Here is a 19752-nt window from a genome sequence, read left to right on the forward strand (position 1 = left end):
TTGCACACACAGACCAGCCACTAGTCATGTGTCTATCACTGAAAACTGAGACCCTCACAGCATTTGATCACTGGATTTACAGAAATCATTTATCTTTTTAGAATTGTTTTGTTTTTCAACATTGCATCTCTCATGAACTATTGACTACAACACATTATTGATTATGACTCGATATTTGAATTCATACAGTGGGTCATTTAACCATGTTTGGAACTAGTCTTTGGAAGGCTTTTGTCTTTCAAACGCATTAAAATGCATACATTTACATCTTATTTTCAAGCAGGGATTCGCAAACTTTTTTTGTCAGCCAAAACTTTTTGACCTAACATATTTACTTGAAGTACCCTCTGAGATTTTAAGGTGATATATTAATAATTAAGTCAATAACTGAACAGTACATTTGCATGTTCACGGTTCTCTGAAGTCAGTTAAAGGTCACATGACATGCAGTTAATCAAATGAAATATTTCATTTTTTTTAGTAAGGTTTTTATTTTGCCTGTTTTTATATTAAAAAGGTTTATTTTAATTTAAGATTTCATGGTTTAATAAATTATTAGCTTTTCTCACAAAGCCCCTGCATTTCCTTCAGTTTGGGAAACCCTGATGTAATATTTAATGAACTTGATGTTAATAAAGAAAGGAATACAGTATATATATATATATATATATATATATATATATATATATATATATATATATATATATATATATATATATATATATATATATATGTAAAATGATATATCTCAATATGGTACAAGATTATCCTGTTCAAATCAATGTGATAAACAAGTTAGGTCAAAAATAATCTGAAAGTAATCTAAAAGTAGTCAGATTATAATACCTAAAATGTGTAATGTAATGGATTACATTACTAACTACAATTTTTGTCATGTAATTTAGAATTAGTGACGGACTACAATTTGTAAGTACTCTACCCAACAATGATCACCAGACACAAAAGATATTATAATAAAAAATAAAATAAAAATATATATAAATATATATATTAGTCAAACCAAAAATTATTCAGACATTTTTGATATTTTTGATATATTTTTACTAGTGGGTGCAGGACACTATAGTTCATTTATGTAAGTGAGGATAACAAAATAAAGTAAACTGTGATATATTATATCCATAAATTCTACATACAGTGGACTACCTGTAAAATTGATAAAAATTTGGAACCAAAAATCATTCAGACACTTTGACCTGAACATGTTTTGCTTAAGTGTTACCTGACATAATTAAGATTATTTTTTTCTGACACAGTTTAACTCTGAGATCTTGTCATTTTATTACCATTTTTTTTAAACTATAGTGAATAAACTGTAATAAAGAATGAAATGTTCAAGGTGTCTGAATAAATTTTGGTTTGGCTGTGTATATATATATATATATATATATATATATATATATATATATATATATATATATATATATATATATATATATATATATATATATATATAGTTTATTAATTAGATATTTGAGTGAAGGCATGGGTAACACTTTATAATAACTGCACACTATGAAGCATTAGATAAGCATTAGTTAATAGTTATTTCATCACTTATAAAGCATTAATAGACATTAGTAAGTGGTTTATAAATACAGCTATAATTGCTTTATTCTTGATTTATAAGCATATCTATAATGCGTTTAATAATTGTATTTTCATGCTTTATTAATAATCAATTTATTATTTCTAAATTAAGTATTACATTATTTACAAACCAGTTATTTAGGAGTTGTCAGTAGTTCATTTAGTAAGTGTAAGTAAATGATTAATAAACTATTTAAACATTCATTTATACATCTTACAACATTATTTAGACACATAGTAATAGTTACTCAGTGTGTTAATAAATGTTTTATTAACACATATTCCTACTGCAATTCTTGATTAATTCAGGTAGTTATAACACTTTTAGAAGTGGTCAGTTAACAATTTTTGTGAGCTCATCTAAAGTGAGGACTATTTATTCTTTGTAAAGCTTCTATAAATGAGATTTAAAGAATCACTGATCTTCTGCACTGCTGTTCTCTAATGTTTTAAAGTTAGTACCGAGGTAGTTTTGACACTATGGTAATAAAGCATTTATTAACACACTGAGTAACTAATACTATATGTCTAAATAATAAGATGCATAAATGTACATTTAAATATTTTATTAATCATTTACTTACACTTCCTAAATGATCTTATGAACCACTGACAACTCCTAAATTACTGGTTTGTGAATAATGTAATACATAATTTAGAAATGATAAATTGATCATTAATAAAGTATGAAAATACAATCATTATAGATATGCTTCTAAATCAAGAACAAAGCATTTATAGCTGTATTTATAAATGCTTACTAATGTCTATTAATGTTTTATAAATGATGAATTAACTTTTTACTAATGCTTCATAGCGTGAGTTATTCTAAAGTGTTACCAAGGCAGGTTTATAATAGCATTTCATGATTCAGCTAACAGTGTTTTGGGGCAGTGTATGAAAATCAGTATTTATTAAGTTCAGTTATTGTAGTTGATATATTTGTAATTCAATCAAATCGCTTCCATGTATTAACATGTATTTTCTAATTTTAGTTGTTGTTATGCTCTTGTTTCCCTTTACGAGTATGTTCACTCTCTCTGTGTGACCATTAAAGTATTGAGTGTCTGCACAAACTCCAGGGGGTAAACTGTTCCACTTCAACCATCCGAAGAATTCAGATGCTTGGCACCCTCTGCATTTAATGGTCTCTGAGCAATTGTCTTATCATTCCATGGGAAAGACTGGCATAACTGCAACTGATCTTGCCAAGCTGCGCTTACTCGTTTGAGACATAAATGAAACAGAAGAAGACATGTTTCAGGAATCTGAGAAGTTTATTACAGCTGCAGTGAATATTTTCTAATGCTTGGTGGTCACAGGTTTGGTCAAATGACTGTGTGAGATGTATTAAATAAAGAAAAAACGATCCCACTAGCATATCAGATCTTTGCATCGCTGTTGCTTTATACTCTAAAAGAGGCAAGCTGTCAGTAATGTCCGTATAAATGTAGGAGCAGGTGGTAAAGAAGCCTTTGTTAATCACTTAATGATGAATTCTTCACTTTACATGGTGCCTTTGGGGCCTCTGTTTTACTCCTTGTGCATGGGCTGTAGAAACTTTATAAAAAGTTTATTTTAGCATGAAATGAGTAGGCACAGATAAATGGCCTGCTCGAGGGTTTTGTCATCCAATGCAGTCAGGGCTATTGGGGGTCTTCTGACCAGGCAGGTTGGGACCATATGTCATCATTCCTGGGCTTTGTGTGGGCGTGTCTCTGTGGCAACCGCATCAGCTGTGGCCATTGTGTGGCTGGACTCAATAGCCCATATATTCATTGCTGGGCTATTGCAGGCCCTGCAACAGAAACAAATTGATACATACAAGCTCCGGCCCCATTGAGATCACATGACACATTTGAAATTAACAAAAAAGGAACATTTTAGGCTGTTGAAAATCTTGAGAAAAGATTGGTTTCCATGGAGACCAGGCGGTTGGCCTGCTACGGCCCATTAAACTCGAATCAGATGTAAATTTCCTTTGCCCCGACGTCACTGTCTTGCAGCCCCCTTCGCAGCGCAGACACAAATTAAACAGTTTGTTTGCCAATTCACGTGTCATTTTAATGGCTTTTTATGCGTCTCTCCTTTGTTTAAATGAACAGAATAACAAACCGTCATTGATTTATAATATCTAGCCACTTAAGAGGTCTGTTCACGAGGCGTTTCACAATAACAGGGTAATTAAAGAGGATTAGAGGTGGAAACAGAGCCTTTCATTCAGATACTTGTCATTTATAGATACGCTTAAATTTCTGAGGCTGAATATAATCGAGTATAATAGTCACATAAATGTCAGGATTTTTGGGAAAACTTGCTGATATAGCTAGATTCTTTCTTTTTTGTGTATTTTTTTTACTTGTCTTATAATAATAAATAATAATAATAAAGAAATATTTAAATATTTTATAATTTTACAATTAAAGAAATTCAAAAAAACATACATAAATTATATTTAAATATACATTTAAGTATATATAAAATAACAATTAAAAAGTAAATATATATATATATATATATATATATATATATACAGACATTTCAAAACACCTTGAACATTTCATTCATTAATACAGTTTATTCACTATAGTTTAAAAAATGGTAATAAAATAACTGTTAAACTGTGTCAGAAAAAAATTATCTTAATTATGTCAGGTAACACTTAAGCAAAACATGTTCAGGTCAAAGTGTCTGAATAATTTTTGGTTCCAAATTTTTATCAATTTTACTGGTAGTCCACTGTATGAACAATTTTTGGGTATAAAGTGTCACAGTTTACTTTGTTTTGCTATCCTCACTTACATAAATGAACTATAGTGTCCTGCACCCACTAGTAAAAATATATAAAAAATATAAAAAATGTCTGAATAATTTTTGGTTTGACTGTGTGTATATATATATATATATATATATATATATATATATATATATATATATATATATATATATATATATATATATATATATATATATATATAAGTGTATCTCTGATCACTTTAGCAACTGGAGCAGCAAGTAAATAACCAGAAGAAAAACCCAAAAGGATCAAAAGCTGTTTAAGTTTATTTTTTATTACTTATAATTTTTACTAAATTATTAATATTTTATTTTAATATCTTTTGTGTCTGGTGATCAGTGCTGGGTAGTTTAAAGTTTAAAGAGGGAAATGTTATCTCAGACTTTTGGACCCCATTGCACATTATTGCTATATTGATTTTGATAAATATAACTTTTTCAATGCAAACATTTCATTGTAAATATGAACATGCAGTAATTGTGAAATCATGCCACTTTACCTCCAAAATCCAACCTTTGTACTTCTCAAGATCTCATGTGTGTGTGTATTAGAATTCATTGTGATGTTTAGACACAGATTTCTAGTGCTCTTGTCTGGTCTTCTGTAGCAGACCATAAATCCCGATCTTTTCAGCGTCTCGTTAATGAGTTCTAGTATGGGCGGCATTTTTTCTACTTTCAACTGACTTATTTTACAGCCATCTGTGGGCCTGTTTCTCTGTTGTTGCTAAAGAGACTGTTCTCGTCCCCTGATGGCCCTGAGATCACTCTCACAATGAGCAGCTTTTCTGTTTTCTGTTTCCCCTTTTGTGGATTTTTTTTCTCAGAAGCTGGATGGCAGTCAGGAAGTTGTGGCATGGAAAATGGGCAGTTTTGAGCCACTGCTTACTGCCTCCTCCAGAACAGGAAGTAATGTGCCATTCTGATTGAGCAGAGAAAATATTTTTGCTTGACACGTTGGTGGAAGATTTGTTCAAGTGCGGCAGGCTGTACTGTGCGTCTGTTTGTCTTGGGTTTGTGCACTTTCTCTTTCCTCCTGTTATTATAACCATTAATGTCATTAAACAAGAGGGTTTATCCTGTGACGAGATGAGGTCGCTGGTGTTGCCCCAGCTCACAGGATGGCATTAGTTCATAATATCTGATCTGGCTCTAAAACTATTAAAAATAATCAACATCATTTTTTCAGCATATTTTTTATTTCCTGCCATTATGTTCTGGTTTTCATTTAAACATTTTCCATTCATGTATGCATTTAGCAGACACTTTTATCCAAAGCAACTTAAATTGCATTAAGGTTTTATCAGTTTACAGATTTTCTGGGAATTGAACCCATGACTTTGGCATTGTTAGAGCAACAATACCTATATTTTCAAATATATTTTTGTTATGACCACTCTCAGAGTGTTTGGCATGATATTGGATATGACAATGTTGATATGTTTGGTCTTGGTCGAAGGTCTTGACTTGCAACTACCAATACATACACAACACGTTGCTGTGACCAAGTAGACATGAATTACCCATAGCAGATCTATACAGGTGGAGCTGGGGAAGGTGGAGGGTTTCTGAAAGCGCGCTGCAACTGCTACAGCAAATACTGACCAAGCATTTGAAGGTTGGGCAGCGAGCTCATTGGCTACTGACCAAGTATTTGAAGGTTTCAAATACTGACCAGTATTTGAAGGTTGAGCAATGAGCTCATTGGCTACTGATACAGCAGGAACCAATCAGCTGTGCCCTATAGAGAATGATGTGATTGCAAGCAGATTGTGTTAAGGACCTGTCAGCCTGCGCCATCTAGAGTTTCATGACAGAACTCTGTATTTATTTTATTGTATTTGATTAATAAAAAGTTGAGATGTGATTATCAAAGAATGCACACACTGATCAACTGTATAGCTTGAGTACACTGTAAGTCACTTTGGATAAACCTGCCAAATGTAGAAATGTAAAATTCATGTGGCCGAAAACATGTTTGGAAAGCTCTCACAGGTGTGATCCGTAGGGTTGCCATCGCCACTAGTTTCCCTGTGGCCTGTCTCATATGGAGCCCAATGATGTGAATTTGACAGTCAGATGACTGATTATAGCAGCAGCAGCACCAGTGATGCTAATTTTCATATCTTATTGTGTTCAGCATCAGCCCTCCCAGTGTGACAGGGGCTTCCATTAGCGGATCATCCGTACCGCGGGGAGACAGACACGTAAAGCACAGCGGTACGGAGGATCCGAGCCCGCTTGCTCTCTCTATGTCATCCATTCATGCTCAGTGTGATTTAGTTGATGGAAAGGTCACTTTTCAAGTGTAAACAGTGTTGCTTTATCATTCTGTTTTGATCCGATCCATTGGTTGATGTTACTGTTGTTAACATGTAAATGTGGCATTGATTCTCAGTGAAATATCGTTTAACACGTGATTTCTGCAAATGCTTTATGATAACATATCAAAATCACGCAATGGTTATAAATCATCTCTGTGACAGATTTCCCAGAGAGAAAGCGAAATGAAGATTTATTGCTATTAGATGTTTGTGAAGTGTTCATCAAAAAGTCATGCATTGTCCGTGACATTTCAAAAGCTCTACAGTCCGTAGGTTATAATGGGAAACATCTCAGGAATGTCGCGACCCTTCAATGCTAATGTGAAGGAATGTGACCATCTCAGTCATTTAATTGTCTGCGTTTTATTCATGTGAAGAGGACAGAGAAATGGATTTGGATGGTAGACCCGTCGGTATGTCTGGTGTTTCGCTGTTCTTTCACTTGTAGAGTGCTGGTGGCCCAGAAGAAGCCATGTTTACACCCACTCAGCCTGACTGACAACCCTCCACGGCCGGTGAAAACCCTCTCAACAATTATTGCAAAATTATAATTGCCCATCTGGTTGTTCATTGAGGGTAACAAGGGTGTCCTCTTGGAAAATAAGTCAGGGGTATTGAAGGAAAGTTAAGAAAAGGCATAAGATTCTCCAGGGTCCATAGGCTCCAATTATTCAGAGATTATCCTTTCACGTTGACTGATCTCGAATTGAATAAAGTTTGGGCTGCATTACTGACAGCTGGGTGCACCACTAAAGGGGCTGGAGGCGGATCAGGGCCCCGGGTTAGGGTGTTAGTCTGGGCCTGACCCCAGAGGTTAGTGAGGTGACATTATGTAGTGACAGCATTGAGGCATCCCCTCTTAGCTCTCTTCAAAGCTAGCTGGATAAATGCAGAGGGCAATCACATTAGGCTGGTCTTTCACTATTTTTCTGTCTCTTTTGCTCACTCACTTTCGCCCTGAATTTTAAAGCAAAACTCTGAAATCCTAAAGTGCATACAGGCTGTTGTCTTTTAAAGTTAGGTTAAGAGATGTGGGTCATGGGGCCGAGCTCTTGCTTCTGATGTCATCTAGTAGTTTCCAATGAGTTCTCTTTTATGTTCATCCTCAGTTGTCAATTCATACAAAAAGACAGTTTTTTTCATATAAGAAATGAAAATTTTAGGGATCCATGATATATCGGTGCCATATCGGTTGTATATATATATATATATATGAAGACTTCAAATGCGAAAGCCTCTAAGTGCCATCTGAAAATTTCTTCTAAAATTAGCATTTTTATCAAGCTTGTATGTTTTTGTTCATTTATTTCACTGTAATGGCAATGAAAACAACCTATTAATTGCCATGAAAGTGAAATTACTGAACTTTTTTTTTTTTTTTTCATTTATTTATTTATTTATTTAAACAGGGACAGTGTAAAATATACATTAAACCTTAAAAAGGCGAGACGCATTTTACCAGGTTGTAGCACTTGTGCTAATTTACACCTGCAGTCCCTGGACAGGCTAATGTAAACAAATCAAGCTAATAATACATTTATCCCAAAACAACATTAAAATAATCACACACTGCATTCATTCTACAACACACATTTACAAATACACTCTCACATATACATCAAATACTAAAATTATTTATTACGTATATATTAACCTAAACCTATGAGCTTGATAAAAAAAAAATTAGAAGAAAATTTTAGATGGCACTTAGAGGCTTTTGCATCTGAAGTCTTTGTTCATCCTCGGTTGTGAATTCATACAAAAAGCACAAAAAGCCATTTTTTTTTTCATATAAGAAATGAAAATTTGAGGGATCCATGATATATCGGTGCCATATTGGTTCTTGGTGTGTGTGTGTGTGTGTGTTATATATATATATATATATATATATATATATATATATATATATATATATATATATATATATATATATATATAGAGAGAGAGAGAGAGAGAGAGAGAGAGAGAGAGAGAGAGAGAGAGATTGATTGATTGATTGATTGGTTGATTGCCATGAAAGTGAAATTACTGAACCTAAACCTATGAGCTTGAAAAAAAAATTTAGAAGAAAATTTTAGATGGCACTTAGAGGCTTTTGCATCTGAAGTCTTACGTATATATCCACAAAAATATTAAGCAGCAAAACTGTTTTCAATATCGATAAGAAGAAATGTTTCTTGAGCACCAAATCAGCATATTAATGATTTCTAAAGGATCATGTGACACTGATGTGATCCATTCAGCTTTACATCACAGGATTAAATTACATTTTAAAATATATTAAATAGAAAATAGTTATTTTACATTTATAGTTTACATTATTACTGTTTAGTGTATTTTGATCAAATAAATGCAGCCTTTAAGAATAAGAGACTTCTTTCAAAAATATTAAAAACTTACTGATCCCAAACTTTTGAACAGTAGTAGCTCGTAACTTCTCAAATGTTTTTTAGTATTTAAAAATCATTTAATTGATAGATTGATTATCTGTTGTTGTTTTGCTTTGTTTAATTTATTTAGACAAAATTATATATAATTTTAACTGCAGCCATTTATCATTCATCATTTTCATCATTCATCATGGAAATAATAATTGGCTTATCAGTATCATCCAAAATAATTCATATCATTGCATTCCTGTAAACCTATCTGCTAAAAATCTATTATCTTTATAGAAAAAGCTGCAATAAGAAAAATGCTTTGACAACAGACTCCACACATAATGATTAGTGACCCAGACCCTTAACATGTGGTCATATCTTGATTATTGTTACAATGATTACTGTTTGATTACAGAGCACGGATACAGCGGCCTAACACGCTGTTCCCAGCATTCCTTGGTGGGCACCTCTTCAGGTTGTGAAAAGATGCTCCTGTGTGTCTTCTCCCTCCGTGCCACCTTCCCTCTGGCTCTACAGTTTCACGCTCCGTTCGGAACGCTTAGATCTGCTGACAAGTGTTGCCGAGGCCTCTCGTTTTTATCATGGAAAAAGGCTGCGGGATTCTCATGCCATCGCACAATGCCTAAACAAGCGGGTATGTCTAATTCAATTAAGTGCACGAGGCTGTGCCAAGCCTCTCCACTGCCGGTGTGACAGTAGTAATGAGCCTGGGCTTTGAGCCGTCCTGCTGGTGGGGCAGAAGGTGGTGTAGGTGGGGTGGGCTTTGACTGGGGGGGGGACGCTCTCCTTAATTCAATGCTTCTGGCAGACAGTCTTTGAAATGCTGAAAACAGCTTGGAAACACTTATTTAGACCCTTTTAAATGGAATATTCTGCATTCCTGTACGACTGTATGGGAGAGGCTTGAGAAGAAACACAAGCAGGCATTATATATTACACTGGATTCTTTCTCGCTTTCTTTCCACTGTGTGGCACAAACACAGCTTGCCCCTCATCTCTGCATGCCAGGGGCCACGCTGATTCAGAGCGGATGTGAAAAACGGTGGTTCATAATCTATGGAAGTTTCTTTGAAGACACATCAATGGAGAACAGTGCGCTTATGTGCATTTCTGTTAGTACTGGATCAGAGCCTGAATCAATTCTGTTAGACTTTTGATAAAAAAGATTATATTAAAGAAATAATCTTGGAAAATAATAAAATAGAATAATAAATATTAAAATAATTAACAAATAAAATAGAAAAATATAATATAATATAATATAATATAATATAATATAATATAATATAATATAATATAATATAATATAATATAATATAATAATAAAAAAGAGAGATTTTGTCCCATTTCCAATCCATTCATGAAAAAGGCGTTCAACCAAATAGTTTGAGAGTGTCTGTGGCATGTTGTTGACAATTTTGTCTTTAAGTGTATGGGGCAACCTGTTATGATTATTATGATTGATTATTTTAATTGTTTATCATTAAAGGAATACCCTGGACTAAATATAAGTTCCTCCTCCTACTGTAAAAACCTATAAAGCCTACTGTATCATGTTTGATACACAAATGTCTATCAAATATGATGCATCAGGCTTTTGAGGAACGTTTATTTGTTCATCATTCAATAATCACTGTATAGGGTATATGTCGAACGTCACGTGACCAAACCGGAAAACTGGTCTCATTGCATCCGCTTGTCAGAGAAAGTGTTAACAGCAGTATGAACTGACGGCATATCTATGGACTTTTAGGGTAATCATACCTAGTTCATATGTGTTTTATTCTATTAAATATCTAAATGTTAGTGTGAAGAAGAAAAATTAAAAAAGCTTTTAAATATCAATCTGCATATGCGGGGGACATCAGTTATGCTCATCTTTGCTCGCTCCTTTTATCTTGAATAAAACAGCTGATTTTTTCATGAAGCACATACAAAAGGCCTGTACCAGAAGCAATCTGATATGTTTTACAGAATACGGAAGTAAGATTGTACATAACCCCTATTGAATTGCATTATATGTTTTGCCCCCCGGCAAGCATTTAAATATATTTTTACTAAGACATTATCGGGCGATATTGAGTGACAGCTGAAAGTTGCATTTTATGTAAGTACACTCTAAAAAATGTTTGGTTAAAAACAACCCAAGTTGGGTTGAAAATGGACAAACCCAGCAATTGGGTTGTTTTAACCCAGTGGTTGGGTTAAATGTTTGCCCAACCTGCTGGGTAGTTTTATTTAACCTAACTACTGATTAAAAATGACTATATGGCTGGCTTAAAATGAATCCAAAATAGGTGAGAAATTAAAAATCTGACACATAATTACTAGAGGCAACAATAATAATCAAAATGTGTACATTTATTAAGCAATTTAATAAATGTTTATTGTTTATTATTCATTATTTTATTAATAAATGTTCATTTATTAAACATATTAATAAATGTTAATTGCCAGCATATTTTGGGTTCATTTTAAGCAAGCGATACAGTAATTTTTATACAACAGTTGAGTTAAATAAAACTACCCAGCATGTTGGGCAAACATTTAACCCAACCACTGGGTTAAAACAACCCAATTGCTGGGTTTGTCCACCTTTTAGGCCAAATTGCATATTTTTCAAATGTTTCGTACTCTGAATAAAATGAAGGTGTTTTTGCTCCATATTCTCCTATATCATACCATATGAGCCATAAAAGCCTGATGTATCAAATATGATACTCAACAAAAAAACATTTTTTTAAAATATTTTGTCATGTCAATTTCAGAAATTGTTACTATTAATTCATATGTCAGGCTTTAAGGTTAAGGTAACAACTCCACATTTTCACTTTTTGTAGTGCATTTTAACCATTATTATTATTATTATTTTATTAAAGACATACTCTGGATAAAATTAATATGTCTTTGAAAGCTTCTGCTGCATGCTGCTGATTACCACAAACATTCAAGCTCAACTTCTTTATATTTAACCCAGAATATTCCTTTAAAGACAATAATTAATGATATATATGTGCTGTCATGCCATTGGAGTATAATACATGCTTTACAATAAGTAGGCCTAGTTGATAAAAACTTTGTCTAGGTTCAACTAAATATTTCCTAAGGTGATAACTGTCCCCTCGAACAACAATCAGGTTTTATTTCTCTTCATCTACCTTTTGTGCATGCGGTTAAATTTACCCAATTCACGCAGGACCTTGTTAATTCTCCCATGAGCATATTAAGTTGGTTTACTCTTAAATCAAAACTTTGGATCATCTTTGGAACATCCCATTTCCCAAATGACTACACCAAGCAATTTTGTTCTCTGGTTTGTCTGAATGTGTAAAATCCCCCAAGCCAGACTTTCTTCCTCTCTTCGACAGTGAAGTTGACGCACTGACACCTCGTTGACTCAACTGATCCATCGCTCCGATTAGTCCTCTGACCTTTAACCTGACTGCTCTAATTTGTATATTGGAGTTTGGGAACAGTTGGCATAATTTTAATAACAATAAATAAACGAATGAATAAATAAACAAACAAAACTCTAACACTTCAAGGCCAAAGCAGAGACCATAGGAATACTATGAGTGAAGACCAAGTGATAAAAGGAGCGAGCGCTTTGAGTGCAAAAGTCCTAGAGGACAAACCATTACACATCGCTTAAGAATAAACAGCATTCTTATGCATTCCGGCACATTTGACTCTGGTTAGCAAACAATCAGAGACCTGGACAGCCTTTAGTTTCAGGAAAACTCTCCGAAAAGGCCCCCCGCTGCTCTTGTGAAGCACTGATTCTCAGGCGCTTTTAAAAAAGCCTCTTAAACGTTTGACTTTCTCACAGAAACAGCTTGCTAAATGGCATTTCTGTAATGGACTCCTGCTAGGGTTCATATGCGTTGTATACCCACACTGCCCAAAGTTGTGTCAACACAATTAACATGAGAATGCCCTAAAAGAAAGGCAAGAAAAGTTTTTTTGGCGTAAAAAAATCTGAAACTATAGAATTCTTTGTTTTCCGGAGAAAAAAAGATTTGAATCAAAGACATTGATGGTCATTTTTTTTTGCCTTCGGATGGAAAAAGTGGTGCTGAATGAATGTCTTATTTACATGCCAATGGAAAGGGGATGTGGTTTTAAAGGATGGGAAAAGCAGGCCCTCTATTATAGAGGGTGCTGGTAGCACAGAGCGGGAGCCTCCCTGCCAGGCAGCGGTTAACAAGGCGCTGGCTGAATTAGAGAATGGCAATGAGTTTTTAATTGGTGACACATTATATTTATCAAGCTGACAGCCAGAGTCCTGCGCCGGGGCCTTTCTTGTTTTGTTCCATGCTGTGCATTATTTCCCCCTAGGTGCCCCTGCACGATACCCCCTGTCCGGCCGGTTCCCTCACGAGTGAAAAAAAGAATCAAATCATAATAACTGAGCGGCAAGTTGAATGATAACATTGAATTATTCATTAGGGCTGCTTAAAGTGTTGGATAAATCAAGGCCCCCTCAACCCCGACAAAATCCAGCTCATTGTTATCGGCCAAATCAGCACGGCAGTTTAAGGCCTCACATAAAGGCAAATCCTTTTCAGACCTGTTTAGCGAGGCTGACAGAGCTCTTTGCGCCACAGAGGCAAAAGTTATTAACAAGTGTTTAATATTTGTATGGGAGTGGTTTATCATCTGCTGCTGGTAGTCTATGAGTGCGATTCAATAAAGCGGTTGAATGAGAACTAACAGCAAACACACTTTATTAGATAAGCATCCACAAGGCATGAATTTTTGAAAACGGAGCAATGATTGAGTAAAAACAATATTTTTGTCATTTAAGATTAAAGCCAAGTCTCTCAAGTTGTCAAATTAATTATTAAAATGATTTATAATGCCAGTTTTTGCAATGGAATTAATTTAATGATTTTATATATTTTATTATTTATTTTAAACTATTCTGAATCTCAGATATTTTACTGATATCAGCTTCCTCAAATCAAGTCACATCTTGATACAATTCTTGCTCAAGTCATCTATTAAAATCATGTAAATAATCATGGCAATATATATTATGTTAATTCAACAACAAGACTCATTTTAAGCACAGAGAATGATAAAAAAGCACTTTTGGATCTGAAATTGCAAATATTTTCCTGACTGAGCTTGATTAAAATCCATCCATATATATATATATATATATATATATATATATATATATATATATATATATATATATATTCCCAATATGAACGGACGACGTGAACACATGGCGGAGATAAAAGTAAGTTTAGCCCCTTTTTTCACAGTTTGAAACTTAAACATTGGCATGTTTGAGGACCAACAGGACTGCATCAGAACTCAAACAGATTTGGAGGAGTCTTTTGTTGACCCTCAGAGGAATGGATTTCAGGGTAAAGCGCAGTTCGTCTCTTCATAATAGACCCGAAGAATGGGAGCAGGCGAAGGGGGCCTAATGAAATATTTAAGATTTTGGCTAAAAAGGGCCTTGAAAGTCACAACAAAGGATTTGCTGAGGGCTCTCATTGTGCGGCGGACTTTGCGGAAGCCGCGGCTGGACCACTACAGATGTGATGAGGGCCCATATTGAGCGGGGCTGTGCAGGCTCTGTTCACAGCTGTGTCCTTGCGCTCCCGACTGGGCCACCAGCCCCCTGCCTTTGTGCCCCATTGTGCCCGGCACAGAGCACCAATTTTACACAGAGCTGATTGCACAGCAACGCCTTTGTGTCATGGGTAAAATAGCGCCCCACCCAACCTTACCAAAGACCCTCGCTCGTTCCCTCCCCCTTCTGTCCATCTCTGGCATCGTTCTTTTCCCCTCCTCTGTATCTGTGGTCATTTAAAGATGACAAGGTGATGAATCCCTACTTTTTTGGATTATATGAACACTTTAGATAAGCAGAAGAGTCTACAGGCTACTCTTGCCATGTCCTCCTTCACAGTCTGTCTATTTAGGGCTTAATGGTTGTTGATTAATGGACCCTCTATTCAATAGAACATATGCCATTTTGGGATTCTATAAGAGCTTTATGTTGAATTTCTATGCTTGGTGTCACAAGGTCAAGGCAAGCTTTTTAACACACTACATGTGAAAAGGAGGTGATGCATAATTTACTCAGAATGCAGCTATTCACGGGGTGGTTTAAGCTCACAATGACAATTTCCCCCAAACTAAGAAAGGTTGCAAAACATCATTTTAACCTCTCCAAATGCCTGTCAGGTGCATCTGCCCATGAGTTTGCTGTTCTTTCGAATTAAATTATCCTTTTATCATTGCCTGCTTTGCAGGAATTGTACAGAAAAGAGCAATGCGCATTGAAAAAATCATTGCATGTTCTGTGACAAAGAGAGCTAAACTAAGCTATGGAAGCCTTTTCTGCTTCAGAGGAGAATATACAGTGTACAGTGAGACAGAAAGTCTAGTTATGAGAATTCAAGTTGCAATTGTGAGATATAGTCTCAATTGTGCTATTGTGAGATGTACTGTGGAAACAGAGTTGAAAGAGAAATGAACAGTTGCCATCATGAGAAATAAAGTTGCATTTATGAGATGAAGAGTTAATTTGCAAAAACAGATAACTCTGTTTTTATTAATTCACAAATTAACTCACAAATCATGTTTTTTACGGTGCATTCCAAGTAATATCAATCAAACTCCCCTCAGCTAGCATGTCTTTTTGAAATGACAAGCAGCCTTGTCACCTGACCTAAATACTTCCATCAGTTTCTGTACACAAACAACAAGGGCACTCGTCGGTTTCTGCTGTAAAACGTGAACTCATGATGCCTTGACAGTGGACCATACCGGCTTTTCTGACAAAGCATATCTAGGGTTCAGAACGTGCTACACAGCGAAATCATCAACACTGCTCAGAGTACATATGGTCCCTCTCTAAATAGTGTTAAAGTAATACTGAAGCAGAGATTAAGTTTATGAGATAATTAAGGAATTAATAAGGCTGACTTAAGTCACTTGTAGTTCTTGTGTTTTTTCTTATTTCTTCAGTGATTCTGCTTGTTAACAGCAGGTGTTCATCACTAATGCGCAATCATTACTTAATTAATTGCTTAATTATCTAATTAAATTTAACTTTGCTTCAGTGTTATTTTAACACTATTTAGAGAGGGGCCATATGTACTCTGAGCAGTGTTGATTTAACTCTGGGGATTTTGCTGTGTATATGTGGAGAATTACGGCAGTAAGTTCTTTTTTTTTTTTTAAAGTGGCCTTTATCGGTTTTTGCAAAAGAACTCTTCAGATACTGTGCAATATAATGTTGCAATTGTGAGATTTAACACTGAAAATCAGAGATGTGATCTTGTAAGATATGTAAATTTGCCATTGAAATAAAGAGTTGCAATTGTGAGATATAAAATTGCAATTGTGATAAATAGTTGCAACTGTGAGATATAGTCACAATTATGAGAAATAAAGTTGCAATTGTGAGATGTGATCTTGTGAGATATATAAAGTTGCAAATGAAATAATCAGTTGCAATTGTGAAATATTTTGTTGCAGTTATGAGAAATGTATCAGTTGAGGGAGTATAGTCAGTTATGAGAAAGAAAGTTGTAATTGAAATGTATATAACATTTCAATTGAGAGATATAAAGATACAATATGATTTTAATGTTGCAAGTGTGAGATATAGAGTTGTAATTATGAGAAATAATGTGTCATTTGTGAGATATAAAGTCACAATTATGACAGTTATTAAATAAATTAAGTTGCGGTCAAGTTGCAATTATATAAGTAAAGTTTTTTGTTGAATTTTAAGCACTATTGCTTTTCATTCAAAAACTTTGTCGAAGAAGAATCTCACAGGTCAATTTTGTTCAAGTATTAATTAGCGATGCGTGCTAAGGCTCTAGTCTCTTAATAAGCTTGCATTCCACAGGTTAGACCCTACGCTGCAACTTATCAAAAACCGCCTTCATCACATTCCTCTCTGAAACAGTCCTATCTCCCGCTGGGGAATAACCGGAGTGGGCTGTAGGTCTCTCGCAATATTCATAATGACGATAACGCTCACCACGGAGAATGTGACTGGGAAATGTAACCATTATCCAGCAATTACACTCTTTAGTGTCTGTCTCGTTTGGGATATGTGTAGAAGCATAGTGCTGCCGGCAGCTGAGTGGGAGCCTATAGCAGACAGAGAATTATTCATGGTAGATATGGAGTCCTCCGTGTGGGCTGAGAGGATTGATGTAAACCAGAGCCTCTCGCTGCCCTCCTCATGCACAGCGGCCGAGCCTCATCTCCGCCGTGTGTTTCCCCTCTCTCCACAAAGACCTGTCACGTTTAATGGCCTGTTGGCTGAGTGGGCTGCTGTAGCCCTCTCCAAAAGAAAGGCCAGGAAAGAAAGGCTCATAGACAACTAATGCAGCTTAATATTCTTTAAAAAGGTCGAGGGACAATTAAAGGAGTGTTTCCCATGGTTCTCCCCCAGCGGTTTCTGCCCGCCTGCACAGCAGCTTGGCTGTTTGATGGAGTCTGAATACATCTTATTGATGGGGTCAGAGATTAGAGGCGATTGGGCCGGCTCTGAAAGGGGCTGTGCGTGGCCTCTGAGAGAGGCTTGGCAGAGCCACATTCAGCTAGGCCTCTCGGCCGTCTTCACACACCAGCACATTTGCTCTACTTCCCTGCCTGCAAATGCCTTTCAACAGAGCTGCCCTATTCACAGAGGCAGTTCGGCTGATGCACGTGCGGCTGCTCTGTGCGCTTGGAAAGTGTGTGCATTTCTGTACTTTGTAAATGCCTTGTAAATAATTGAATAGTTCAATCTATCCTTAATTTTCTTCATTCATTTTAACTATAAAGGTGCACGCTGTCATTTGAATTTCAGTAAACAGGAGTGTTACCGAACATAGTATTCATAGTATTTGGCACCCATAGTATTCGTGTGATGTCACATTACAGGAACGCCCACCTTGAGGGCAAAACAAGGCTTTCTATTTACATACTATATTCTATAAAAATATATAAATGCAACACACAAAGTCTCACACTAAGTTTTTTCCCATTGGAAACCATTTAACTTAAATGTTTAACTATTTAGCGTGTTGCATTCATATTTTAAGCTCATCTGCTTTCCTGTATATAGTATGCATTATAAGTAAAGTGTATACTGAATTTATTCTTTTAATATCACTGTACATTGGGCACTTTAAGTGTTTTTCACATTAAGCGTTTTAGAATTTACCTGCTTTATATTGATTGCAACTTGCATTTTGTTAACATATCTTGTTTTACTGCTTTTGAGAGGTGATCTAAATATTCGTGGCTTGAAACAGATGGAAAATTGACAGGCCTGTGCTGCAGTTCTATGGATGTTTTGCCCTCCAGGTCTCCGTGCCAGTCATGTGACTGAAAACTATGAATAAGGGTACTGATATCACTGGACTCTTCATCTAATGAAAGTGTATACACAGTACTGAGCAGCCATTGCACTAGACTGTTAAACCATTTCCTCTTTTCTCTAAAGGAAGTGGCATACTGAATATAGATGTGGACAATACAACTTTATTAATACATTGTCTTAAAACCTCTAATGTATAAGAAAGTAAAATTATGTTTTAATGATATCGTAAATATATAGTAAATATAAATTTGTATCATTATAATTTTTACTTACATATATATATATATATATACATTATACAGTCTTTAATCCAAAAAAATCCAGCAAAAGAACACGCAGGAGATTACAGGAGAAAGCTTAGCAAAACTGGCCACGTATAACTGATTCCTTGAATACGTATGGGAAGCTAATTAACAGAAACTGAAACAGCTGTGTAATTCAAATCAGTAGTAACCATAAAAATGAGAAAATGAGAACAAAGGAAACAGGAACTAGAATTAAACCAAAACAAAACATACACGTGACATCCGTTTTTTTTAACATAAAATTAATCATTAATTTGTACATATATATGCAGATATGCAGTTATGCAGAAAGTAAAGATTATATTTCTGTCATGACAACTCTTGGAGAGATTGACATGGTAATGGAAAGGTAATGTAATGTATTTGGTGCTGCTGCTGCTGCTGCTGCTGCTGCAGAGCAAGTACAGAGACTTGCTACTGCCAATACAATTACAGACATGTTGTTGTGACCATGTAATACATGCTGCTGCTGCTGCTGCACATAAAACATACATGAATAACCCCCCAACAAAGCAGGAGACACAAGAAATAGACAAGACAAGACAATATACAGTATGCATGCTGCTGTTGTTTCACTATTTATGTGTGTCTGGGCTACCATGCTGAATGGCTTAACTCTAGTTTCCTATGACTATGTGTGCCTGGGCTACCTTGCTGAATAGCTTAACCCTAAAAATGTGCAGTATGTGTTCTCGATACCAATGGATATCACGTTGCAAGCTGATAGAGATACGAGAACCCAACAACCACCTGAGCAAGTATCATGATTAAAGTCATATGATAATCATTGACATAACACTTATACTCTTATTCAATACGTGAAAAGCCGTTGGGAGCGATAAATGAATGACAGGAACGTGACTCCTACTGCGTGCATCTGAAATCAACCGAACACATTTAGCAAAGCTAATGGAAAAATTGCTCTTGGCAATAAATGAACGCATCATTAGAGTTATACC

The sequence above is a fragment of the Chanodichthys erythropterus genome, chromosome 20 (genome assembly GCF_024489055.1).
Source record: "Chanodichthys erythropterus isolate Z2021 chromosome 20, ASM2448905v1, whole genome shotgun sequence".
In the NCBI taxonomy this organism is placed as follows: domain Eukaryota; kingdom Metazoa; phylum Chordata; class Actinopteri; order Cypriniformes; family Xenocyprididae; genus Chanodichthys; species Chanodichthys erythropterus.